We start from the raw sequence: 27,505 nt of genomic DNA on the forward strand, positions 1-27,505 counted from the left end.
TTCGACAGCCTCAAAACCTTATGCTGTGTCTCCTCATATGTTTCAGAACCCAACTGTTTTAACTTATAAAACTATAGATTCATCCCCATTAAATTTTCTTCATGTTAGATTCCATGTGTACATTGAAAATTAAGGAGAAGATATTTTCAGATGTTGATATTCCTATTTTTAACTTGATGATCAAGGCATCAAAGTACATCTTTAACCTGGTATAAAATTTGACACGTTCTAAAACAGAGTCCCCAGAATCCATATATTTATTTAATCAGTGAATACTACTGGGTATGGCCTCTTTAAAAAGTTGTTTTTTTTAAATTTTCAATTTAAAAAAGGGGTTTGAAATTTTTCTTAATTACAACTATAGTAAAGCTCAATATAGTATTAGAAATCATTGAAATTTACAATGAAAGAAAACAAAAATTAGCTATAATTCTACCATCAAAGATAATTAGTTATAATTTGGTGCAGGATCTGCCAGGATTTTCCAGTTTTTCTTTACAAAAAATACCACAACTTAAGTACTGTTTTGAAATCTGTTTTATTTTCCTCTTAGCAAAATAAGGAAAACATTTTTCCCTGTCAAGAAAGATTTGTCTCTAATGCTATTTTTAATTTCTACTTAGTGTTTTATTGTATGGATATAATCCCTTATTATCTAAACATTACTATTGTTTGCAGCCCTGGCCAGGCAGTTCAGTTGGTTTGGGTGTCATCCTGATATGCCAAGGTTGAGGGTTCAATCCCTGGTCAGGGCTCTCTTTCTCTCCCTCTCCTTTTCTCTCTCAAATCAGTAAACAAAAAAAAACAAAGTTTTTTGCAAAAATTGTAAGGAAAAATTTTATGCACATGTCTTTGCTATATGATGTTTAGATATTATTTGTGTGATAGGGTGATAGGGTGCTTACATACATAAGCAAGTACATAGTTTAACCATGCAAATACATTTTAGAATGTTCTCTTGTTTATGTGGATGTGTCTTTTGGAACACTGACAAAAAAAGGGCCACAGTGATTCATGTCTCTCAATTTTGTAGCTGAAATAAAAATAATATTGTTTTGCAGACTTCTGGTGCTAATTTGCAAGTGAATCATTGATGCACGGTTGGTAAAACATGTAATTTTATATTCTTCAATATTTTAATGGAACATAAAATATGTAATATAAAATGGAACTAATAACATTTGCCCCATCCTTTGTGGAAGGTAGGAGACTGTAGTAAAGCACTGGGAAGAGGGAAGCTGCATATAGTTTTCATGATCACTATTTTCTCATCGATCTTCCTTATCGTAATCTTGTTTAGTGTTTCTTGCTCCCTCCACCCATCTTATCATGAATTAATGATGGCTTTTAGGTACAGTTCGCCTTTTGTGACATGTTCTGCGGGTTTCTTTCTCATGAAGCAATATTTTGTGCTGCACAGAACACACAATAAGTATACTTCTAAATTACATTTAAAAATGAGCTATTGTTTCAAAGTGCACTTTGAAATATGGGAAGTCTCTGAAGTATAGGAAAAGATGAAATGGATGGATTAAATGAGATGTGGCCGCCACAGGGGACATTCTGCTTCATAGAAATCCCAGAAATCTCAATGAAATCACTACATAATTTACGCATGTTTATAAATAATCCATCTCAAACTTCTTCTTTAAGCATCCAATTTTCAAGTGCATAAAGTAACCAATCCTGGTGACCCAACACCAGCATGAGATGGGGAGATGTATTTTAAGTTTAAAAAATGACTTCATGGGTTGTGGTTAATGGAATATTTGCCAGTTTCTTTATCAAGGCAAAGGGGCATTAGAAAATGCACACCCTTTGATCATTTATTAATGCACCATGCTCTGTTAAAATAACTTTAGCACTTAGGAATTGGCTCATGATAATGGCAGATGCTTGGGAGGGGTGGCGGAACTGGATTTTGAAAAGTGCTTTTACCGTCCTGGCTGAAGTGAGCTATATAATCCTTTCCTTTGCTGTAATTAGACACAGGTATCATTATTACAACTCCAGTTTTCTTAGTGGGAGAAAAAGTAGCAGAGGAGATAAAGGCTAGTGTTTTGTTCTTTGAATGATTCAGAGTCTACAGGGAGAGAGAATACTAGGGTCTAATGCAGAATTCTAGCCGTCCCACCGTCCTGCGTTCCAAGCCTCAGAAGTAACTTCAGGTCTTAAACAACACAGCTTTCCCCCCATTGATAGATGAGGGTCTTGTCCTAGCCAGGATGTGTGCCTAAAAACAGGATTAGCCTTTTGGTGACCAGACATACTCATCCCTATCTTCCCTGGGAGTTATTCCGTGGGTGAAGAGATCATTCATCATCAGTGAAAACACAACTCACTTGTCTTCTAATGCACAGGATCTGTCTCCCGAATGTGCACATCTGGAAATCTTATCTAGGCCTGCATAATGACCAGTGTTTAAGCATAATCTCTATGTAAGTGAATTCAGCTGAGAGGGACTTTGCCTTTCAGCTTTGACCATCTGAAGCCTTGGCACTATTGAGCTCTCTTCTGTTTTATTGTCTGCATGAGAAAATTAATAGGATCTGGACATGAAGCTCTAAACCGATGATTTTACAAAGAATATGTCTGTGCTTCTTGTCATAAGACTATATAGACTGCACAGCACCATTGGATAGCTCAGCAGCATTCAAGGCTATGAGTCAGCTCTTTGGATTAGAATGCCTTCTGATTTCAGGGGTGTGTGTCCATGAAAAAGTGTGGGTATTGCACAAGGACCCGGAATTTATGTCCTTTGGGTATTAGGGGTGAAGAGTGTCCAGCTGATTTGTGTAGACTCTCTCAATTAATCCCCAGAGAGTCTTGGGAGGGGCATTAGTACCCAGATTTATGGATTATAGACCTGATCTTCAAAGGATGAAGTGACATAACTAGGAAGTAAGATTGAAGCCTGCCTCTGTGACTTCCTGAGTTTTTCTTACAATTTCTTTCACAAATGTTTTCTCTGGAGCTCAAGACTTCACCAATGGGCATTCGTTGACTTTTTCTTGTTAGATAAAAAGATCGGAAGGCCATTTCTGGCGATAGAGAGAAATAGTATGTATGGCAAGACCATATGGAAATCCATGAGGGAGAGCTGCCGCCTTGCCTAGTGCTGGATGATGGCATTGAGGATCCAGAGCGAAGGCATCCCGCATTCCTCTGCCTTCCTCTTGGTTCCCAGGGGCTTCCATGTGGGTGGTCATTGCTGGCCTCATCGATGTGGAGCAGTGCTGTGGGTGGTGTCATCGTAAGCCCCTTATCAACCAGAGCTGCTAATAATCTCATCCGTGGTTTTGCAGAGATCCTGGGCCTTTATTGAAAGTCCCGAGTCCCTGAATGATGACAGGTAAAAGTTAAAAGAAATACAGCCTCTAAAAAGAGTCCTGCTACATCTTGCTGTCTCTGCACCTTTTAGAAAACTGAGAATGGTTTAGTTTTATCAGGATGGTATTCAGTGTTATTACTTTAGAGTTTGGCTATGTAGTCACGCAGATCTGAGTTTAAACTGTGGCTCTGCCACGTCTCAGCTTTGTGACCATGGCAGTTGTTTAGCTTCCCTGAAATTGTTTCTTTATCTGTAAAATGGAGACATCCATAATCCCTTACTTTATAGGACTATTGTGAAGGTCAAGTGAAAGAGTGACGGTAAAGGACTTAGAAAAGTGCCTGGCAATGTTGATGCTTACTGTTATTTTTATTTTTAAATATTAATTCAAGCGATTCCAAAAAATGCATATAAAAATATTAAGCAGGAATAGCAGAACACAATGTCCACTGTTGTTGAAACTATATAAAAATAAGAATGCTATAAATGGAGGCAGAACAGCTTAGCTACTTAGATCTTGGACTTGACAGTCTCACAGGCCTGGGTTAAAAACTGGGCCCAACTTATCTCTGTGTGATCTTAGGGATTTTTTTTCCTTAATCATTCTATGCCTGTTCCCTCATTTGTAAAATGGAGTTAATTATAGTTTTAATATCCTCAGGGTACTTTAAGGATTAAATGAGATAGGTCCTATAAAATTCTTAGCACAGTGCTTGATACATAGTATGAGATCAATACATGTTAAATATTGCAAGGCAACAAATATAGCTGTGCCAATATGATGAGATGATCAGCATTTTAATTTAAACAAAATTTCTCTTAACAGTACTTTTACACATATTATCTCAGTATAAAAGTTGGAACCCCCCCCCCATCAGAATTACTGCAATCCAAGTCTGTCCTTAGAAATGGGATTCAAAATGATATTTATAATTTTAATATTATACCCCCTGACTCTTGTGATCATGTTTTAGTGATGTGGCCTGAAAATATCCAAGAAAGTCTATCTTGTGACAACCCAGACTGGAGATGACAAATCAAAGGAAACAAAAAGAGGAAATGAATTGTTCCTTGTACATATGGAAACATGATTGGTGTTTGGGAATATACTTTTCCAGATGAGGAAGTTGAATTATAATGAGAACCTCATTCAGTTCCCTGTGGGAAGAGGGATGACAGGGCCATCCTTGTGAGTGGAAAAGTGAAGGAAGCAGGGCGATGATCTCAGTAATGTCATCAACATCAATTAGGCCCCCTGACGTCCCCTGAGATAGGCGCTTCTCTAAGCCTCCGTGCCGCTCACACACAATCCATGTGTCAGAGCCAGGAGTGACCTTGGCAAACACCTTGTCAACCCTTCTCATTTACAGCGTGGAGGAGTGAACTGCCCTGTATGCGGCTGATGAGTGGAGTAACTACTGCTTCAGCTTTCCCTGACACCTCCTCATCTAGCTCACTTTTTACTCTGTAGGGGCCTCCCTGCTCTAGGCAGGTTTGAAGAAATTACCTTATGGAGGGAGGCACAATCAAAAAAGAAATTAAGATAATATAGGGGCCTAGGAAAGTTCCTAAACTCTGAATTTCAGATGCCTCAACTGCACTGGGCTGAAAAGATTAAGTTAGAAAAATCCCCATAGCATCAGTTACATGACAATAAAAATTAAGAAATGTTGAGGCACTTACATGGGCCAGGTATGACTCTAACTGATGACTTAGACATAAATATCCCATTTAATCTTCAGAAAAAACCTAAAAATTAGACACTATCTTTATTCCCATATTATAAATATTACATCTAAACTTAAAGAGGTAAAATAAATGCCCAGAGTCATATAGTTAGAAGGTGGTACAATGAAATTTAATGTGGGTTCTGACTCCAAAATGCTCATTCCCAATTACCATTGACCTTTGAACAACACAGGGGTTAGGGATGCTGACCACCTATGCAGCTGAAAATTTGCAAATGACTTTTGACTCCCCCAAACCTAACTATAGTCAACCCTCAGTGTGCATGGGGGCTGGTCCCAGGAACCTGCCCCCAGTGGATACCAAAATCCAAGAGTTCTTAAATCCCTTATATAATATGATAGAATTTCTGTGTCCACGGATTCCAACATGAATTGAAAATGCTGTTTTCATTCCACCCTTTTTTGAGTTCATGAATGTGAAACCTGGGAATATGAAGGGCCACTATATATTTACTGAAAAAGATCTGCATATAAGTGAACCCATGCAGTTCAAAATTATATTGTACACAAGCCAACTGTGCTATGAAATTCTGCCTCTCTAGTTGGTACTCCATACATGGAAGACACTTCTAGCATGGCCACCTTCACACAAATGTACTTTGGCAACCTAAAAGATAATGGCATTACTTTATGGTAGGGCCTCGTCAGTATCTCTGACAAGTCAAGACAGGATGAGTGATGTCTCTAATAGCTGACCAGAAAAGCCCCCCTGGTTGTTCAGGTTCTTAACATAGTTCTGAATGACCAGGGAAGGGCAAAATCGCTCTGGATGAGTGGGGAGAAGGCTTCCAAATTAAGGAGCATATAAGCAAGGAAGGCTTTCCCCCTTTCAGAAGGGAGAAAAGGGAAAGACACTGATGCTTGTGAAGTACCAGCTGGGTGCCAAGTACTTCGCCATTTGACTTGCATAGTTCTCTCAATTAAATCTTACCATAACCCATGAAGATACATGCAGTCATTCCATTTCACGGGTACATTCACTTACACCCAGAGAAGTGACAAAGGAAAGATTAGAGGTAAGGTTTAACTGAAATCTGTTGGTTACCAAGGTCCATGCTCTTCCCATATCACACTGCTTCTTGACATTTTTATCTTTTAACATCTTTTAACCACACTGAGACTAACACACACTCCCCAGTGAACACACACACCTCTCCTCCCAAATACACACCCTGCCTGTCAGCTCTCCCTTACTCCCTCCCCATTCTCTTTCACATCCAGTGAGTCCTATGGTGAGCCTTCTGCTACTTCACATGATAGTTAGATTTATTTTTAGGGGTTGATGAGGCTGGAGAAACACTGTGCTGGTGGAGATTCCAAACCACTGCACTAACGCACTGCATCATTTATTCATCTTTGCTGATCAGTGGACTAGATATGCATAGAGAGAAAGTAGAGAGCCCTTGTGATAAATCCAGATGAGCTTGCAGAGCATACTCAGGTCCCTGGGCATTTAAATTCTGAGGTAAGCATCAAGGCTGCCCTTTGAACAGGTGCTGCAGCTGAGCCCTGGGGAAATTACATGAAGATGCTGAATTCACCCAGAAGACAATAGATGTCTCCATGAGGTAAATAGGAGCTTCTCCCTCAGATTCCAGGCCTACCCTCTGGCCTCAGGTCATCAGACCAAGAAAGAAAAACATGGCTTGTAATTTGCTTTGAGGTGTATGGACTTTTGTATGCTGCTGTCATTCATTTAATCATTCATTCGTTTCTTCAGCAAGTATTGAAACTATTGTGTGGAGACACTGTGTTGGACATTGAGCTTACACCGGTGAACCAGACCCAGACCCAGAGCTTGTATACAGAGCTAGCGCTTGAGATGCACTGTTTTACTATCTTTTAATGTGTTGTGACTCAGGTGATGGACCACCTTATGCATAACTGTGATTACCATTGCTCTACCCCTCTGCATAAGTAGAGTTACACTAGTGTGTTACAGCACTCTGGGCAAGGAGGGATGGCAAATTTGTGCACATGGACCATCTGTTATCAGCCAACCTCCTTCATACACCTTGCAGTGCAGGGTCCTACATTAAGTTTTTGAGTCACTCAATGCCACTTGACTGTCTTTTCTGCTGTAGCCAATTTGATCAACTTACCATGGCTGTCCTCTGAAGCAGGAGTCAGAGTTCCCCTTCCCAGAAGCTCAGACATTGTTCAGACACAGCTTAATATTCACACCCTTAATGGGAGGCCATGTGGTGCAACAGAAGGAGGAACCGAAGTCTGAAATCAGATGTATCTGGGTATGCATCCTGGGCCTGCTACACATTAGCAGGCGATGAGGGACAGAGCCACATTGCTTCCTCTGTAGAAGGGGACAGCAATATCTGCCTCTGAGGTCTGCTGGGACAATTATATGAGATAAATGATGTAAATGTCTATTCCCCACACCTCAAGCAGTTCCTCAGTTTCACATCAGTTCTTTTACTACCAAAGCATGTTTGGAAATATGTGACTCATGGTAAAAAAGGCCTTCTGAACTGGGCCCAGTTTATGTTCCAGACTCATGCATATACAGTGGATTGCATACACATACAATCCCAATGTATTCTACAGATCTAACTCTGTTCACCAGTGGGAATTCTTGAGGGCTGGAGTCGCAGCCAATTTGTTCTTGTGTCTCTGGAGTCTAGCTCAGTCCTGGTCTGCCATGCTGTAGGCATTTAATAAATGCTTGTTTAATTCAAGATGTCTCAATCTCAGAACACCACTGCTCTATGCCAAACACCTCAATGACTTTGTCTTTATGATGACGTTTATTCTCTTCACTCTCAGATTAGATCTTATCTCCCGAGTCTTTTTAATTTCCAGAGCTGTTAACTTTAAAAAGTAATAATAATTTAAAAAGACTTTGTATTAAGAATGCCTTTTAAAGCCACTTGCCTGTCTTGAGTTATAGCCATTTGATTATGTTGCTAAAAGTGATACTGTGAGATCTTGCAGTTTGCTGGGAAAAACCATAAGGCTCATACTTGGTTATAAAATCAGGTTTGCCACAATTGGAACAGAGCTTGTGTCAGCAAAGTTTCTTTAGTGAGAAGGCAATTTTAACTGAATGCTGGCATTATTTTGTTTACTCAGGATCTAAGCATGCGGCTGCTTCTTCATGTTTCATTCTGTCACACTAAACCCTACTGTAAAGCATCTTATTCAAACACAGAATGAAAAAAAAATTTAGTGAATTCCAGGTGCTAGGAAATAAGCATTGTTCCATTATTCCTATTTTAGGGATAAGAAAACTGAGGCTGAGATTATTTTTTTAAATTTTTATTTTTATTTTTTAATCCTTGCCTGAGGATATCCTTTCTACCACTTTTCAGAGAGAATGGGAGGGAGAGGGGCAGGGAGAGGGAGAGAGGAACATCAAGATACACTGGGAAAGATGCATTGATTGGCGGCCTGGCCTGCATGGAGCCTGCACTGAGGCATGCCCCCTCGGATCGAACCTGAGACCCTTCAGCCCACTGGTCAACACTCTAACCACTGAGACACTAGGTGAGGCTGAGGTTAAAATGAGTAGGTAAAAAAAAGCCCATGAGTCAATACAATACTATTTAGGGTTAACTAGGGGAAAGGCCCATGTTAATTACTGAAAAGTCTGAATATGTATTATAAAAATACTGCACTACTATTTTCAGTGACATAAAATTATACAGAAAAAACTTCCTTATTATGTGCTACATTGCAAATTGTATTATAGTAAGAAACAGTGATTTAAAACTAATTTGTTTTTATGCAACATTGACCCTATATGTGAGAGCAGTCACTAACATCATAAAATACATAGATAAGCTAAACTTCTGAGTTTCCCCCCATATAATAGAAATTAAGAATGGGGCAAAACGTTGATTAATAATTATCACAGATATTAAAATAATAATGGAAGGTTATTATGGTGGTCTTAGGCCAAGCATCAAGGATCACCTGACTTCAGCCTTGGTCCAGCCAAGCTTCTTAGGGTGAAGTCTGAGGAGAGTCAAAGCAGAGCACACTAACCCTCCATTACACAGGATTTCGGTCCAATAAGTTAAGCTGGGCCCTAAGGAGGGTGGCTTCTTTCCTAAGCTATTTAAGATCCAATATCCTGTAAAGAAAACAAATGTAAGACCTGTCCTTGCTATTTTCTTCAATTGCAAACCAGAGCTTTCTTTCTCATTGGTTGGAGGAAAGGGCATCCAAAATAGATTAGGCAGGCACAGGAAGTGGTGCTGGAGACATATCAAGAACGTTGTCCTCCCTAGGACCTAGAGCTGAACTGGCCTAGACCGATCCCCTTGCCCTTGCCATGCATTCAGAAGAATGGGGGTGGGGTGGGGATAGGGAGACTTAAATTGGGGTGAGGAGATGATGATAGATAGATAGATAGATAGATAGATAGATAGATAGATAGATAGATAGATAGATAGATAGATAGATAGATAGGGAAAATGCTAATGAACCTTGGATATTCTTCCCACTCAGAAACAATGAAGAAATGAAGGTCAAACTAGGAACAAGGATTGTTTAATTTTGCTAAGTGACTCCACATAATGGTACAGTGACAAAAATAACTGTAAAACCTGATCTAACCAGAGTGGGTCTCCTTCCTCTTGGGATGCAGTAAAGGGCAGGTCTCATGGAATTGCCCTTGAAGGCCACACTATATCCATTTACATTCATTTTCTCACCTGGTATGGAGTGGGTACTATTATTAGACTCATTTTACACATGATTAAACTGAGTCTCAAAGAATTTAGGAAATTTTCCCAATTCACAGAGTTAGTGACCATGAAGATTCTAAAATAAGTCTGTGTGACTCAAAAAATCTGCTACCATATCTGGCAACAATTCCAGTGCCACCAAATTACTCATCATGTGAACTCCAGCAAACCAGAGAAGTAAATAGTTATAGAATAACTAAATTCTCAGATGAAGATACCCTCTTTCTTAGACTGAGGATAATTAACCCCCATTTCTTAGGGTTACTGTAAAAATTAAATAGTTAAATGATGAACTATAGATGAAATTCTAGTATGACTCATAAAGGGTGGAAATAAATTCTTTCTGAAATAAAAAGAGGAGTTAGGACTAATTTATTTATTTTTAATCCATAACCTTTGGGGTAGGTGTCAGAAAGAGCAAGTGTTCTTTCACTGTCTATTGTTAGTAATCTAATGAGGAGTAAGACAGGGCATTCCTCTTTGAGTTGACTGTGAAGATGCCAATAACTATTATGTTAATGTAAAAATGAGTGCTTTTAAGGTGCTTGCAAGCACTTAGTTCTCTAAAGAAATATAAAAATTCTTCCTTCTTATGCACATGATTATCTTACCTGCATGATATTTTTTCTTTGCTAAGTACAAAGATACCAATTCATAGCTGAATAATCACACTTTCAAAATAAAAATAGAATTGGTGAGTCTTTGCTTCCTCTGTAAATACAAATCTACCTAGCACTGACTTGCAAACAAAAGAAGAGATTCCCAGAAGCAGCAGCACAGACCCTCTGAGTTGCTCCTGGGGTCAGGTTGATCTCCACCAGATCTTGTGTATGGAACCTGGGTGCAGAACTTGGCAAGAATCAGTCAGTGTCTACTTACCTTGAGCCCTTTCAGTGAGACTTGATGCCTTTTGAAACTTCCAGCTTCACTGTTGTGTTTTATGATTGAATTTGGAGAGGTTTGGCAGAACTGCTCAAAAATATTTATGGCTTCATCAAGGCTTACCTAGATAATTCAACCCAGGAGTCTAAACATATATTCTAGATGTTAAACTTGACACCAATATCCCCTTTTTATAGGGCAATACTCCACTTTTTCCTTCACTTACCATACATAATCCCAGCAGATTACCTCATATTTTCCGTGCCTCACTCTCTCTAAGCAAACTAAAAATGCACCTTGAAGAATTTGGTTTAAAAAAAGTATTCTCTCTTTTCACTTGCCATTCTTTTATTTTGTCTCTTGAAAGGACCTATTTTATCTTCACTTTTTAATCTTTGCTCCATTAAAAGACATCTCCATTTTCACATCTGAAGTCTGAGAAAACACAGAAAAATTAACACATTTTATTTGGAGCCAACTGATAATAAGGCCAACAGAAACCAGAGGTGCTAATCTGCTCTTCTCTCCTTTTTTAATCAGCATCATCATTTATCTATGTCACCCAAGGTGGGAGCATTACCTTTGAGAACACATTTAGTCTTCTGACTTGATAAGGGAACTTTATAAGTTGCAATGCAGATTCCCATATTTTATTCATGATTGTGATGCTCCAAGTCATTACTTCAGTAACCCTCCATTCAAGGCAGCAAGTTAATGTACGTGATAAATTTGTTTGCTAATGGCTCTAACAGTGGCCTGGCATGGCTGGAGGTAGTCTCTGGCAAGCAATATTAGTCTCGTGGTTGGAGATGCAGTCACATGTACAGAGTAATTCAAAGGGACTTAAACTATTTAAGAGGAGGTGTCCAACCAAATTACATTTCTAAAATGTGAATTGTAACAACCAGAATTAAGCTCGCTCTAAACATTATAGTTTATAACCTTATTTTTGTAGCATTTTATCTGGATGGATGTAAATTCATCTTATTGAGATAACTGGAGCATTCTCACGTATAAAACGTTGCACTGTACTGGAAGATCTGTATCAGACTCAATCATGTCAGTAATTATCTGTGTGACCTTAATGAATTTAATTAATTTCTTTGAATCTTGGATTCCAGATGATGATTTGCATGCTTTGATAATAGATGCCTAGCAAGCACTGTTGAGTAAATGTGTTATAATTTAAGATCCTTTGTGCAGCAGAAATTCTATCTGCCAATGATACAAATTTTTAGAATCTCTTTTGTCTGTTTTCTCTATTCTGATTCTCATTCTTTTAGTTCAGACCCCATCATTTCTCCCTAATATTACGTCAACTGTTGCCTGTTTTCCTAATTCTGATCCTGCCCTTCTGTTAGCATCTTCTTTATAAGGCAAGGAGAATGATCTTTCTGAAGCACACATTTGATTTCTCACAGACTGAATGTTTCCCCCTCAATTCATATGTTAAAATCCTAACCCCAATGTGATGGTATTTGGAGGTAGGGCCTTTGGGAGGTGATTAGGTCATGAGGGTGGAGCCCTCATGAATGGAATTAATTCTCTTAATAATAGGGATCCCAGATGCTATACTTTACATCGCCATGTAAAATATTTTACACTATTAGACAATTGGTATTTTGTCACTACCAATCTCACATAATATTGTAATAACTATCTGTGGCTCCAGGTAGGTACTAGACTTATTGTGGTGATAACTCCTTCAATATATAAATGTCTAACCACTATGCTATACAGTATACCTGAACCTAATATAAAATAATATTGACTATCAACTGTGATTGAAAACAATTAAAATGTTTGAAAAATCCTCAAAGGGGGGGGGGCAGAGAGATCCCTCTCCCCACCTGCTATGTGAGGATACAGTGAGATGGCCGTCTATGAAACAAGAAGCAGCCCCTCACCAGCACCTAGCCTGTAGGTGCCTTGATCTTGCACTTCAGCCTCTAGAACTGTGAGAAGAAAGTGTTTGTGGTTTAAGCCACCTGGTCTATGATATTTTCGTTATAGCAGCTCAAGCAGACTAAGATATTTTCTCTGTTGTCCTTACCACAAAGTGCAGTTTCCTTGCCGTGGCTTAGAATTGGCTCTAGTTTACTTTTTTTTTAGTGTTATTTTGTCATTACTCCTTTCCTTTTTAATAATTTAAATTCTAGGGTTTTCTAGATGTCCTTTCACCTCTGGGTCTTTGCAAATGACATTCCCTCTGCTTAAAACACTAGTCTCTTCTCCTTGACAAGCTGGCTCTTCCTCCACATTCTTCAGATTATAATTTGCACGTTACTTTTTCTATGAGGCCTTTGCTGACATTCTGCATTTGGTCTTCTGTGGTACTCTTCCTCTCACCTTTCGTGGCAGGTTTTAAATTATATTATTATAGTCTGTTTCTTTGTCTGTGACTGCAAGTTTTACTGAGGGACAGAAACTACATCTGCTTTGACCTGTTGAATCACCAGTTCCTAGCACGTTATATGTTTGTTAAATGGGTTAATAAATACGAGTGAAAGGATTTTGTTAAGTTCTTTCATTCTTTTTCTATGGAACATGGAAGAAAATTTGTTACTATGCACTGTTTTCAATTTGTACCCCATCTGATGTAAAATGTGTTTTATACTTGCAGAGAAAATAGGGTAATATGTTTACTCTAGAGAATAAATATGCATCTTATCACTTAATAGAAAGAGAGGAAAGAGAAATATGAAAGTATTAAGAGATGGTAACAAGTAAATTATATGTTCTTACTAATTACCAAGCAGACGTACTAAGCTAAAAATGGTATGTTTTGGTTATCCTTTCATACCTTAAATTGTATTAATAGGCTCTCTGGAGTGCTAAATGAGTAGTAGTATGCTCTTTGGGGGGAAAAGAGTCACTCTAATAATGAACTAGCTGTGAGACATTAGCATCTGTGGAGAAAGATATTAATAAAAAAGCAGAGATTAAACCAAAACTTAATTTTCTTTTGTTTAGTAGGTTCAGAAAAAGGAACTCAAACACAGTAGTTTCAGGTGGCATATGCAGGTTGTTTTATAGGTTCATTACATGGTACAGAAACCCTTGTGAGGATGGGTGTGAAGTAATGCTTAAATTATATTTCAGTATAGTGAGTTGTGTTTCTTCCCCATAGATATTTCTCAAATGGTTGGTTCTCTGTATTAATGTTTTGAGGGTAGAACAAAAAGGATTGGCTGATTAATTGGATGTGGGAGTCATAGAAAGAAATGGTCAAAGATGCCTGTAATTCCTGGCCTGAGCAAATGGACAGAGTTCAATACTAACCACAGGAAGAATGAAGGCTGAAGATAAAATATATCGGGGGGGAAAAATCAGAAATTCAGCTGCAGACATGTTAAGTTTGATATTTTTATTAGACACAGTTAAGTGGAGATGTTGCATGCTCAGGGGATAGCTGAGCCTGAACATGGGGAAAAAAGTCGTACCTTGACTACAATGTTTATACATGTTTGAGACTCACTGAGATGCAGATGATACTTTTTTTTTAATTTAGTGGTTTATTTTCTTATTTATTTTTATTGTTTAATTGAATTTATTGGGAGTGACATTGTTTATAAAATTATATAGGTTTCAGGTGTACAACTCTACAATACATCATCTGTATATGGTATTGTGTGTATATCACCCCAAGTCATCTCCTTTCATCACCATTTATGTCCCTTACCCTCTGTTACCTCACCCCACCCCCTTCCTTCTGGCAGTCACTGTGCTGTTGTCTGTGGCCATGAGTTGTTCTTTTTAGTCTTTGCTTAAGCCCTTCACTCTTCTCATCCAGCCCCAACTCCCTCTCTTCTGACAGTTATTAGTCTGTTCTTTGTATCCATGATTCTGTCTCCACTTTGTTAGTCTATTTTGTTCATTAGATTCCATATAAGTGAAATCATATGATACTTGTCTTTCTCTGACTGGCTTATTTAACTTAGCATAATACTCTACAGGTCCATTTATGTTATTGGAAAAGGTAGTATTTCCTTATTTTTTTACGGCTGAGTAGTATTCCACTGTGTGAATGTACCACAGCTTTTTTATCCACACATCCACTGATGGGCACTTGGGTTGCTTCCATATATTAGCTATTGTAAATAACACAGCAGTGAACAGAGGGGTGCATATATTCTTTCAAATTAGTGTTTCAGGTTTCTTTAGATATATTCCCAGAAGTGGAATTGCTGGGTCACAAGGTAGTTCCATTTTTAATTTTTTGAGGAGATTCCATATTGCTTTCTACAGTGCCTGCACCAGTTTGCTTTCCCACCTACAGTGCACCAGGGTTCCCTTTTCTCTACAATCTCGCTAACACTTGTTTGTTGATTCATTAGTGATACCTGACAGGTGTGAAGTGATATCTCATTGTGGTTTTAATTTGCATTTCTCTGATGATTAGTGACATTGAGCATTCTTTCATATGTCTATTGGCCATCTGTAAGTCCTCTTTGGATAAGTGTCTTTTCAGATCCTTTGACCATTTCTTAATTGGATTGTTTGGGATGGTTTTGGTGTTGAGTTTTTTAAGTTCCTTATAAATTATGGATATTAAGCCCTTATCAAATGTACTGGAGAATATGTTCTCCTATTTAGTGTGTTATCTTTTTGTTTTGTTGATGGTTTCCTTTGCTGTGCAAACCCTTTTTAGTTTGATGTAGTAATAGGCACACATTTTGATTAGCTAGTTCTGTGTGTCATGTTTACCAAGTTTAATAATTCTGTTTGACTCAAGACTGGGAGTTTATTCCTAGATTATTGTTATAGGTATCAATCCCCATCTTACATAACTTTAATTAGCTGCCCAGAGTGAATGGTCTGGAATTAGTCTACAGCCCTCATTTCCACTGTATGGGTTCCTTGGAAGTAAACTAAACCCATGAGTGCTTCTGTGAGTATTAACTGTGGTCTCTTCCCCATGTGTGTCCAGTGTGTTTAGTAGATTATTCTGGTAATCACTCCCATCCCATGCTAGAATGGAAGCTTGGTCTACTCATTCTCAAGACAAGGATCTCAGCAAGAAAATGGAAATAAGTCCTTTTACTTCCCCCAGGTACTCCTATTCTGTTTAAAGGGCAGAGTAGTTAAAGATGCTTCTATTGGGGACCTTATTTCATGAGTCAGTTTATCTTTGTATCTAGGTCCCTTACCATTGAGTTCATGATCAAAAGAGCACAAAAATACATACATAAGTTGGAATAGAGTATGCTAAGGGCTGTGATAGTTTGTGAAAATGCTCTGGGAGCACAGCAAGTAACAATCTGCTGTCAGACATTTGAACTAGATATTGAAGTGAGTCTAGGAGTTGACCATGTGGACAGAAGGTACAGAGGCACTTCTGGCTATAGGACTAGCAGCCAGTATGAACAAAGGTCTGGAGGTGGAGACAAGTTTGTGGCTTGAGCAATGTAAATTGTTCAGTGTAGCTGGAATATTGGGTGCGTAGGATAAGTGTGCAGAGCACTGAGACTCGTTTTATTGCTAAGTTAACACAAAACAAAACTCTATCTGGTTGAGAAGTGTTGTCACTTCATAAAATCTTTTATCTTCAGTTAGCTATTTTAGTCATTTGCATAGTATGAAACTACAATTTTGAGCATCAACCAATAAAGGAGATAGAATTCATAAGTACTGTGGGTCAGGGGGGATGAGAGGACACCATACCTGAGACTCGGTAGGTGATACCTGGCTTGGTATATTCATTGAGAATGGCAGCTGGCCTCTACCTTGCTATTAGACTTCCACCTCCCAGTGTTTCTCCAGGACTGTGACCATGACTACATGAATAATTTAAATAGGAAGAGTGACAGATGACCTCTTTTTACATTCTTAGCTCAGTTCCAATGGGAGAAATTCCCAGTATGGTGGTGGGACTTCCCACTGGCTCTCTAGCTTTAGCTCCGCTTGGATAGTTTCCCTCATGTTATAACCCACTGTGTCTCTGACCTGGCTCTGTCCTTCGCATTTCACGTAGCATATCTCCTCTCCTCTGTAGTCAGAGAGCAAGTGGGAATAGAGTTCCAAGGCTGTGAAAGTTTTAATTCATTGTCCTCCTTATTTCCTAGGGCAGAATGATAGAAACTTTTGCTCTAGCTCCAATTTAACCTTTTATTTTTTACTCTGATGTCTGTTCTTCTTTTACTAAAACTTCTGTTTTTATTATTAAATTGTATTTTTGAAGGATCTGATGAAAAATTTATAGTAAATACAAGATTCTCCTTTGTGTATATTTCCAGAGTATATCTTATTTTTAAAATATTTGTTAGCTTTCTGGGAAATGAGTCAGTCAATGTGACTAACTCGGAATGTAGAGCTTATCCCCGGTTTAAAATTCATAATATAATTAGGTCATGGTTTCCTATGTTGGTGTTTGCTTCACGGTAATTCTGATAGCTGATAGTTTAATTGAGTGTTCATGTGTCTGAAACAGATGCTATAAGCTAACTCCCCCATCAAACTGGAAATGTTAGTCATACAAATTTAGAAGATAGCCCTCCCCCATTGTTAATGCCCACATCTCAGGGCTATAGCTGATTTAACAATTGACTCATTTCACCACAAACATTGACGTTACTCATAAGAGTTGTGTGTTTAATTTTTAGTCGTCACCAAAAGAGACATTTCAGAAAAAGATTTAAGCCAAGAGTGTGATGTAAACTGCTTTTAAAAATTGTTTTACACATGCAAAGGATAGAGTATAAGAGTAATTATGATTCTCATTATTCTGTGCTCTTTTAAAAAAAAAATTCAGCATGCCAAAAATTATTTTGCTCTTTCTCTTGATTAATGTCAGAGCATACTGTGTGTATTTTTGGTCTAATGACTGAAAATTTGGGGGAAACAGATGCACACATCATGAGGACCTAAAATAACATTACCATGAGTTCTATTATAATATATAAAACACCTAGAATTTATAGTAATTACATACAAACGTGTAAATAATGGAAGGGATTTAATCATCTTGACCTTGCTCAATCATAATTAACAAGACTGCCTTGAACTGGCTCTATAATTGCTCCCTCATTATAAAGAAACTTTTCTAATCCTTCCCAGTCAGGGGTACCTGTGTAAGAAGCTGCACTGCGCCTGTGGGTTGTTGACTTTCTTTCTGAGAAATTCTTCTTCAGTTCTACCTTTTTCCTTTGAGCTGCCCCTGTCCTTTGCACACTATCTCCCACTGCGATCTCTGCATTATTGATACAAGTGATTCTCCACATGTCTCCTGCAGGAGCTCTGTGGGCCTTGGTAATGCCTGCCCTTGTGGAGATTTAGTCAGCCCTCCCTTCCCTTGCACAGTGGCACACACAGAAGTGCAAAAGCTCAGTACTGAAATTTCCACCGTTGTGTGAGCAGTTACATGAATGATTTCCCCCAATGTTGTCAGATAATGCCTTTGGAAAAACAGGGTATATAACTGTTGTGAGAATGATATCCACTTAAAAAAAATAAAACTGTGTGTGTTTGGGGGACATAATGTAATATTAAAGGGACATTAGTAAAATTTGATTTCAGTATTTATAAGATAAGAGGAATAAACATGAAAAAATAGAAAAAACATTTAATGTAGGTAGAACAAGGGTATTCCCCAAGTCTTTGGTCAACACTTTGCAGATGTGAGCAGAATATGCTAGATGGAGAATAGATGGAGAACGTTTCTTTTCTTAAAATTGTATGTATGATGTGAATACATCTACACACACACACACACACACACACACACACACACACACACCCCACACACACAGGTACAGTTATGCCTCAACATCCAAGGGGCATTGGTTCCAGGAACCCCCTGGGATACATAAACCTGCTAATGCTCAAGTTTCTTCTATAACAATGGTGTACTATTTGCCTATAGGCTACAGCAGAGTGTGCCCACCTATCACTTCATTTGTATGGATTCAGTATAGTGTTTGGTGCTTGGCAAATTCAAGTTTTGCTTTCTGGAACTTTCTGGAATTATTTTTTTCTGAATATTTTCTATATACAGTTGATTGAATCTGCAATATGAAATCCATGGATACAGAGGGATGATTGTATATATAAGCATATATGTGTAAAACAAACCCTGAGCATTAAAAAAATGTAAAACAACCCTGGCTGGTGTGGCTCAGTTGGTTGAGCATTGCCAAAAGTTCACTGGTGAAGGCACATGCCTGTGTTGTGGGCTTGATCCCCAGTAAGGGGCATGAAGGAGGCAGCTGATGGATGCTTCTCACATCGATGTTTCTCTCTCCTTCTCCCTTCTCTCTCTAAAATTAATTTAAAAAACTTAAAGCACATTAAATATTAATAGTATTCTTTGTAGAGATGTAAAATAATTGAAAAAAAATTTAAATTTATCTTTATTGTTGAAAGTATTACTGGTGTCCCCCCCCCCCATTGATCCCCTCCACCAGCATCAATAATAGAAATTTTAATATTTTTCTATTCTAAATATTTCTTCAGTATGGTTATATCACATTAGAATGATAAATAAACTTTAAAAACCTAGGCTATTAACCCTGGCAACTAGTTTGAGCTGAGTTACACTGTGTGTATATTTGACTCCAACAATATGAACATAAGAAGTCAGAAACTATTTGCTCTGATCTAATTACCAAATTACCCTCTGTTTGTTGCATGTAGCACACTACTGGGGGGAATGGTAAAGAAAGCAAAGGCCCAATTAACATAAAAGATTGCTGTTCTGGTGTTAATGGTTAGTATTTTTCATCCATGTGACTTGGGCATGAATAAATAATGGACACAGATAAATTGTTTTTCACTCTCCATGACTTTATCGTGAGCTTGCCATTCTTATCAGTGGAATAAATTGATAAGTGCCTGGAACATAGGCTATGGAATGAACAATGCGAGCTGGGTCCACATTAGGTTTACCTGTCATTCCTATCAGCTTGCAAGGTTTGTCCTGTAACGATTCCCTGGGCTCGCTACTAGCCACTGAACAAATATTTCTGGTTAACAGCAAAATTCATCAATAAGCAAATGGAAAACAAATCAGTTTAGCTGTAAAGTTGAAAAATAATCACAGCCTTGCAGAGGGAACCTGCAAGGTGACTTTACAGTAAGAGTGATAGCAAAATTGCTGGGATGTGACTTGAATTTACACTGCAAATGACTGTCACAGGGACGTATCATGGAAGGAATGCCAAATGATGGTGATATGGTTGCTATGCAAAAACATATTTTTGCTTTCCAGTTACAGATAAGAATGCCAAGTACTTTCTGAAAGTAGAACCTCTGAGTAATTTGTCATGTGCTCTTTCAGTATAAAAGGAGTATTCTTGTCCTTCATGGACTCATATTGAATAAACAGAGAGCCAACGTCATCTTATACCACAGTGGCTTCCTGAGCATTTGATTAAGATGATGAAAAAAAGAAAAGCTACAATTTTGCATGCTTGCTATGCACCAGGCATTGTGTTAATGCTTTTAATATACCTATTTACTTACCACAAATACCTTATTGTGTTAATAAATATACCTTATTTACTGACCACAGATCCCTATGAACTTGGTGGCCCTTACCCAGTCGTGTCATTATCTAGGGACTGACTTTCTGTCACAGACACATGCTTTATTCTTATTTTTTTAAGACTGTATTCTACTTTTATTTTATCCAGTGGGTCTAGCATAGTACTTGGTCCAGAGTAGAAGTACAACAAAAATGTATCAGATAAATATATATATATATATGCCTGACAACAAAAATGTATCAGATAAATATATATATATATATATATATATATATATATATATATATATATATATATATGCCTGACCTTCTGGATCTCCTTCTTGGTTCTGTTGTCTCACATGATTTCCCTGTCCTGTACTTAATACTCTCAAGACATGTGTAGTAATAATGATAGGAAAGACTTTTCAAACACTCTGTGCCAGCAGGCATGCATTCTTCCCCCGCCCCTTCTCTCTGTCTCTCTTGCTCCCTCTCTCTCACACACACACATATTCTCTCCCCTATTATCTATCTATTGTCAGTAACTTTCAGACAAAGAAGTTGAACAAGTTGAGTTTATTATTAATTGCCAAGTGAGAGAACACCCAAGAACACAAGAAGGGACTGTAGGGTCAATAGTAGGGTGTTAGAAATAACTTACTAATGGATTTAGGATCTAATTGTGGGATTTGGGGGAAGGTCTAAGGAAGTGGGGATTTCTTCTAAATTGGATGCTGTCAAAAAGTAGGGGCAATTTTATGATCTCATTAAATCTTATCTATGGGGAGGGAAGATTAGAGCCAGAATAAAGTTGTCATTGGGAAAGAAGTAGCAGTCACTCATTTTAGCCAAGAGAGGGGAGTTGTTTAGGATCATGAAGTGGCTTTGTTCTGTGTTACTTTCTCATGGTTTCAGGGTAAATTTGTTCCTGAAGTTGGTACTCTACAAGATACTTTATGTCCAACAGGAGAATAGCATGACCTGTCTGTGAGTGCAGGCCAGCTTCCAACTTTTTTCATTATCTATCTATATCTATCTATCATCTATCTCTATCTATCTATCTATCTATCTATCTATCTATCTATCTATCTATCTATCTATCTATCTATCATCTATCTATCATCTATCTATCTATCATCTATCTATATCTATCTCTCTCTCTCTCTCTCTCTCTCTCTCTCTCTCTCTATCTCTCTATCATCTATCTATCTATCTATCTATCTATCTATCTATCTATCTATCTATCTATCTATCTCTTTCTCTCTCTCTCTCTCTATCTCTCTATCTCTCTATCTCTCTATCATCTATCTATATCTATCTATATCTATCTATCTATCTATCTATCTATCTATCTCCCTCTCTATCTCTCTATCTCTCTATCATCTATCTATCTATCTATCTATCTATCTATCTATCTATCTATCTATCATCTATCATCTATCTATCATCTGTCTATCATCTATCTCTCTCTCTCTCTCTCTCTATCTCTCTATCTCTCTATCATCTATCTATCTATATCTATCTATCTATCTATCTATCATCTATCATCTATCTATCTATCTATCTATCTATCTATCTATCTATCTATCTATCTATCATCTATCTGTCTATCTATCTATCTATCTATCTATCTATCTATCTATCTATCTATCTATCTATCATCATCATCTATCATCTATCTCTATCCTCTATCTATCTAATCTATCATTTATCTATCATCTGTCATCTATTATCTATCTATCTATCTATCTATCTATCTATCTATCTATCTATCTATCTATCTATCATCTATCTATCTATCTACCTATCTATCTATCTATCATCTATCTATCATCTATCTATGCCCATTTAAGAATCACCACCACTCTATTGGGTAGGTATTATAGTTATCTCCATTTTAGTGGTGATGAAACTGAGGAGCAGAGAGAAGTAACACGCTCAAAATCTTAATGCTAATAAATAAAGACCTGGGATGCAAACTCAGGCAGTCTGACTTTATAGTCCATACTATTAATCACTGTACTGTACTGTTTGACAAGGAACCAGTCTAATAAGTAGTCCATCTCTGGATCACAGATAGCATGCCCCTTTTTATAATGATTTTCTACATTGTTGCTTCACTGAAGGAATGATAAAATATTGAACTAGTTAGGAGGAGAGCATGCTGTCATGGCAGCCTGATGGGCAGAGCTTTTTGTGAAAGAGAGGTGTAAAGGAATCGAAATTTCATCTTGCGAATAGCTACTTAATTCATTCACGCTTAGATCTGAATGGGCTGATCGACTTGAGCAGCAGAGATCTGGAAAGGGGGCTGCGCCAGCCTGGGCTTCGTTGCCTCTTGGGACGAGAAGAGGCTCTGAAAACAGGAAGATGGATACCATCACTCTGGCCAGGAGGAAGGAACTGAAAGAAAGTAAAGACAGCCTGAAAAAGTGGAGCAGAGAGGAGAAGGGTAGGGGATCTGGAGTGAGAAGGAGGTGAAGTAGGCTCAGGTACCTGTCTTACCCCCTGGGGCTCTCAGAGTAGGAGAGTCCCTGGGTGCAGGAACAAGGGAAACGAGACGTGTGCAGAACACCCCTTGTGTTCTATAACTGCTTTGGCCCATGGAGGTGTTTTCCCAATAGAGGCTGATTGATGTGCTCCTCCACAAGGTTTTTCTGCCTGGAGAAAGGCTCTCCACATTTTGGGGGCAGACAGAGGAGATGATGTAGGTAGATGAATAGATAGATGTCCCTAGTCCTGCTGGGGGCTAACAGCAGGAGGGACAAAATATCACATTCTTGATGTCTGCCCTCAGCCTTAATCTAACAATCAACAAAGAGAAAAAACTCCTTCTGCACTTCCAGCCTGTGAAATTAGACAAAATGGAAAGTCAAAACCGGAGGAAACAGCCAGAATCCTAATTAGATAGACATACGTCACATAAAGTACATTTTGATAATTTGGGGTTTAATTTATTTTATTTTCCTTTTTTCTTTTCTTCATTCATCACATATTTATTAAGAGTCTACTGAGTTTTCGGCACTGTGCCAGGTATGGGAACACATGATTAATGAGACCATCAGGCTCTCTGCCGGTCACAAAGTAGGCCCCAGACACTAGGTCATACCGCTGATTCAAAGACAAGACACCTCGGAATCTTAAATGTATTCCAAGAGCATACATAAATTGGAGTTTTAATGCATTCGACTTCCGCAAATCAGACTGCTGCATGGTAGTCAGCTTATCTACTTGGAAGAGAAGTCATTCGAATTTTGAATCAGTGTATTTCCACACTGGGCCATTTATGGGTCTCGCTTCTTTAGTAGGGGAACAAAAGCCTGGCTCTCCGTGGCCTACCCAGGGATCCGGGGCGATTAGGTAGATTGGATTCTCAGCTTCTCATCTTTCTCTGCCTTTGCTTCCTGCCTCCTATTTATGATTTAGTAGCTGAAATCTCAGTTAGGTCAATGCTTGATCAGGTGCCTAGTAGAGTGCAGTTGCTCAATCAATGAAAACAGGATATTGTCAAGGGAAAGCGACCTCTGAACCCAAGGGAATAGCACTTCCTAAGAGCCTGCGTATCAGTGTTCGCTCTCTTCTTCCTTTTGAACTTTCCCCAAGGGAGGCTGGGTTAGCTGACAGGTCCCAACTTTTCCCACCCGAATTGAGTCTTCTAAACAGCTACATAAAGAAATCCCTCCAAGCCTCCAGAAGTGGTCGGTAAGTCCAGTCACAAAAGAGCATTCAGGGATTTTGTTTCTCAACCTAAAGAAGGGAGGGGGGGGGGAATCTCTCTGATGCTATCACTCTTTTAGCTTTAATTTCTCATTAGAGAGATATTTCAAAAAGTCTGAAGAAAGCTTTCAATAGCCTGACATTTTGTGAATACAAGCTATTGTGCTGCTAAAGTGTCTGTTCGTGTCAGAAAACACGAGGTCTGGGTGAGTTTGTCCTGTTGATCCACTTTAGATATCTTTTCATTGTCTCTGAGAAATCTTTCATCACAGACCTTTTACCTTCCCTTCTCAGTTGAGTTGCAGAGCAGTTAGGCTTAAAGTGCAGCTCATTTTCTGATAAAAATGAGTCATCTGGTCCAGTATTAATTTTGTTTTCCTAAGTTGACAGTCACCTGTAAGATTGGTATATGGGGAATACCCTCTGGAGTTGGACTGCAATACTTCTGAGAAAAATACCTGCACCCTCAGCAAACCAAAACCAAAAACTCATCACACGATACGAAAAAGGAAAATATGAACAAAAACAAATCCCAATTAAAACGAAAATGAAAACCTTTATAAGGGGACATTTTAATTCTTTATCTCAGGCAAAAATCTTCATGAAACCATATGCAATCTACACTGTTCATTTACATCTGCTTTAAAATATGGGGATCAGGACAGGCTCTTACAATGTCTGGGATCGCAACTAAAAAGTGTGTGGACCAAGTCAAAGTGGCAAAATTGTGGGAAATCAACAATTTATTAGCCATTCATGCAAGTAACATCTGTTTGGAGTTAGCAAAGGAAGGAGATTCTATATTTGTTTTTATTGGGTTTTAATGGGCAGTCATCTTTTGATGAGGGAGAGAGGGTGAGAATGAGATACTACTGAATTTTCACTAGATACCACAGGGAGCAATATGGTGTCATGCCTTCTGCCTATTTTTATACCATCTGGTCTATCATCTAATCAAAATTCCAAATATCATTGGCTTCAGATCTGGTTATGTCTGTTATAAATGATCTAAGCAGAATGTGTGCTGACTTCATGAATAGGATCCTATGAAGTATGGAACCAAGATGTTCTAGCCAAGAATTTGCTTGCTCTTAAATACCAAATGGGAATCTACCATTCTCAATGATTTCTTTGGATTTATTTAATAAGTCACTTGCATTATCTCTACCTTTCACATTAGATGTTAAGCTCTTTGTGGGCTTGTTAATAGCTTTATCTCTAGATCTTAGCATGGTGCCCAGTGCATAGTTGATGCTCAAGAGTTATTTATCAAAAAACCACAACAACACAAAAATAATTAGACAAATGAGTGAAGGAATACACGGATTTGAAAGGATTTTAGTTTTGAAATTTCTCATTTAAATGCAAGTGGAGCTCCAATCAGGTGCCTCAGTTGGTTGGACCATCATCTCACACACCAGAAAGTTTGCAGGTTTGATTCCTGGTCAGGGCAGAAACCTAGGTTGTAGGTTCAATTCCTGGTTGGGGCGCATAGGGAAGGCAAGCAATAGATGTTTTCACATTGATGTTCTCTCTCTCCTCTCTCCCTACCTTCCTCTTTCTCTAAAATCAATAGATGTAAGATTACAAATAGAAAAGTAAACATTATTGTTACCCAAGAAATTAAAAATAAATAAATAAATGCAAGTAGAGTCATATCTTGAGCAGACAGAGCAAATTTTCTTCCGATAATGTGAAATGAGATAATATATTAATGTTTCTGGCACTCAACAGTTGCTCCACAAGGCCAGCTCTCCTTCCCAGCACATGCCTTAGTGGTGATTTGTGAAGTCTGAAGTGAGTAGGATCTTGAAGGATATGGAGGAGTATAGGATTTGAGTGCTAGAAGGGCAAAGAGGGATCTAATAAAGGAAGTGGGAAAACACCAAAACCACACTTTACCAAACTCACGATTTTCTTTACACTGCCTAAAAAACTACCTGAATTGCCAATGCTCCCTCTTACTCAGGGATCCTGACTTAATAAACTACCTTTGTTAGAACTTCCACAAAGTGATGTCAGGATTTCTTGGGTAACAATAATGTTTACATTTCTATTTGTGATCTTACATCATACACAAAAATTAATGGAAAATGGTTCAAAGACCTAAATGTATGACCTAAAACTACAAAAATCTTAGAAGAAAATGGGAAAAGCTTATTGGGATTTGGCAATGAATAAATGGGATTTGATGAATTGAACTACATCAAAATTTCTATTTGTGGCAGGCCTAAATGCCACAGGGGGTGCTCTTGGATGTGAGACTAGAGAACAGGTGGGGTTTGAGCCTTGTAAGGATGATTTCCTTACAGATTGTCTCCTATGTTAATAGCACTATTTCCTCTCAGCACTATTAGGCTAGGGAAATCATTGCATTTTTGTTTTTGTTGTTGTTGTTTTGGGTTGTTTGTTATGGTTTAGATTTATGGCAACTTAAAAAAGTTGCCATTCTGGCTAATTTAAAAAAGAGGTTGCTTAATGGAGGTGTATGAGTTGACTCATGGAACGAAAGGAACATCTGAGGAACCACAGTCAGAAAGATTTGGAAACAAGGGAGCTCTTGGGAAATCTGGTGGCAAGAGTTAGTCATAGTCTCATCAGATAACATTGCAGATTGAGTTCCAGACTTTTTTCAAGGCCCTTGTCTTTACATTTAATATCTTATCAGCCAAGCTTGAATCATGAACACCCATCCCAGCTTTCCCTTCAAGAAAGAAATAATATCTTTATTTAGGATCCACCAAGATTGCATGAAATTAAAGTCAATTCTACCAAAGGAAGTAGGGGTGTTTGTTCCAGAGAAAGAAAGTGTGCTGTGTAGCAAACAAACAAACAAACCCAAGATTCCACATGCTGTGAACTTGCAATTATCACTCATTCCTGGGGGGGAACTGAAGCCCAAGAATTAAATTCAAAAGGAACCTAATAAGTGGAAAAGTTACTATTGAGGCCACCATTTCTCTACCTGAATTGTATTCCTATGTTCATTGCTTTGGGCCATACTGCAACACTCCAAGCTGTTGGAGTAAAAAAAAAAGAAAAACTTGTTTCTCATTAGAGAGCAGTCATTTGGTCTTTAATTATGTTTGACTGCCCTGTTTCAGGTTTATGGCCATATTTGTCAAATAGAGATGATGAATTCCAAGTGTGTGTTAGGAACCCGAGACGCTGGAACATAGCCTGGTGGCATCAGGTCTCATTCTCTCTCCTTCAGTTAATGTCTTAATTGTAGTTTCTATAGGAAAATAACTATGATTTCCCAAAGATTCTTTATGCTGCTCCCTGGCTCATGCTTCAGATATCATCAGATAGTAGCATAGCTTTCAGCCCCTTGCAGAACCTACTGAATTGTTATCCTGTTAATATTTGTACCAACCCATCTGGGCTTATGAACATAATCACACTAATAGCTCACACGTTCATAGCATATCTTCACAGATGCTTTCTCAATTAATTCCCATTGACAATCTGGGGAGATATTTATCATGCCCATTTTACAGATGAGGAAAACGAGACTCAGATTGGCCATAGCCTTAACCCAGATCACAGAACAAGCCAAGTTATGATAAAGCTGGGTCTTCTGCTCCTAAATTATAATACAGGAAACACTTGAGGTGAAGATCATCTTTTCTACTTCTTTATTATTATTATTAAAATT

This window comes from Miniopterus natalensis, chromosome 11, assembly GCF_054644295.1.
Source record: "Miniopterus natalensis isolate mMinNat1 chromosome 11, mMinNat1.hap1, whole genome shotgun sequence".
Classification (NCBI taxonomy): Eukaryota; Metazoa; Chordata; class Mammalia; order Chiroptera; family Miniopteridae; genus Miniopterus; species Miniopterus natalensis.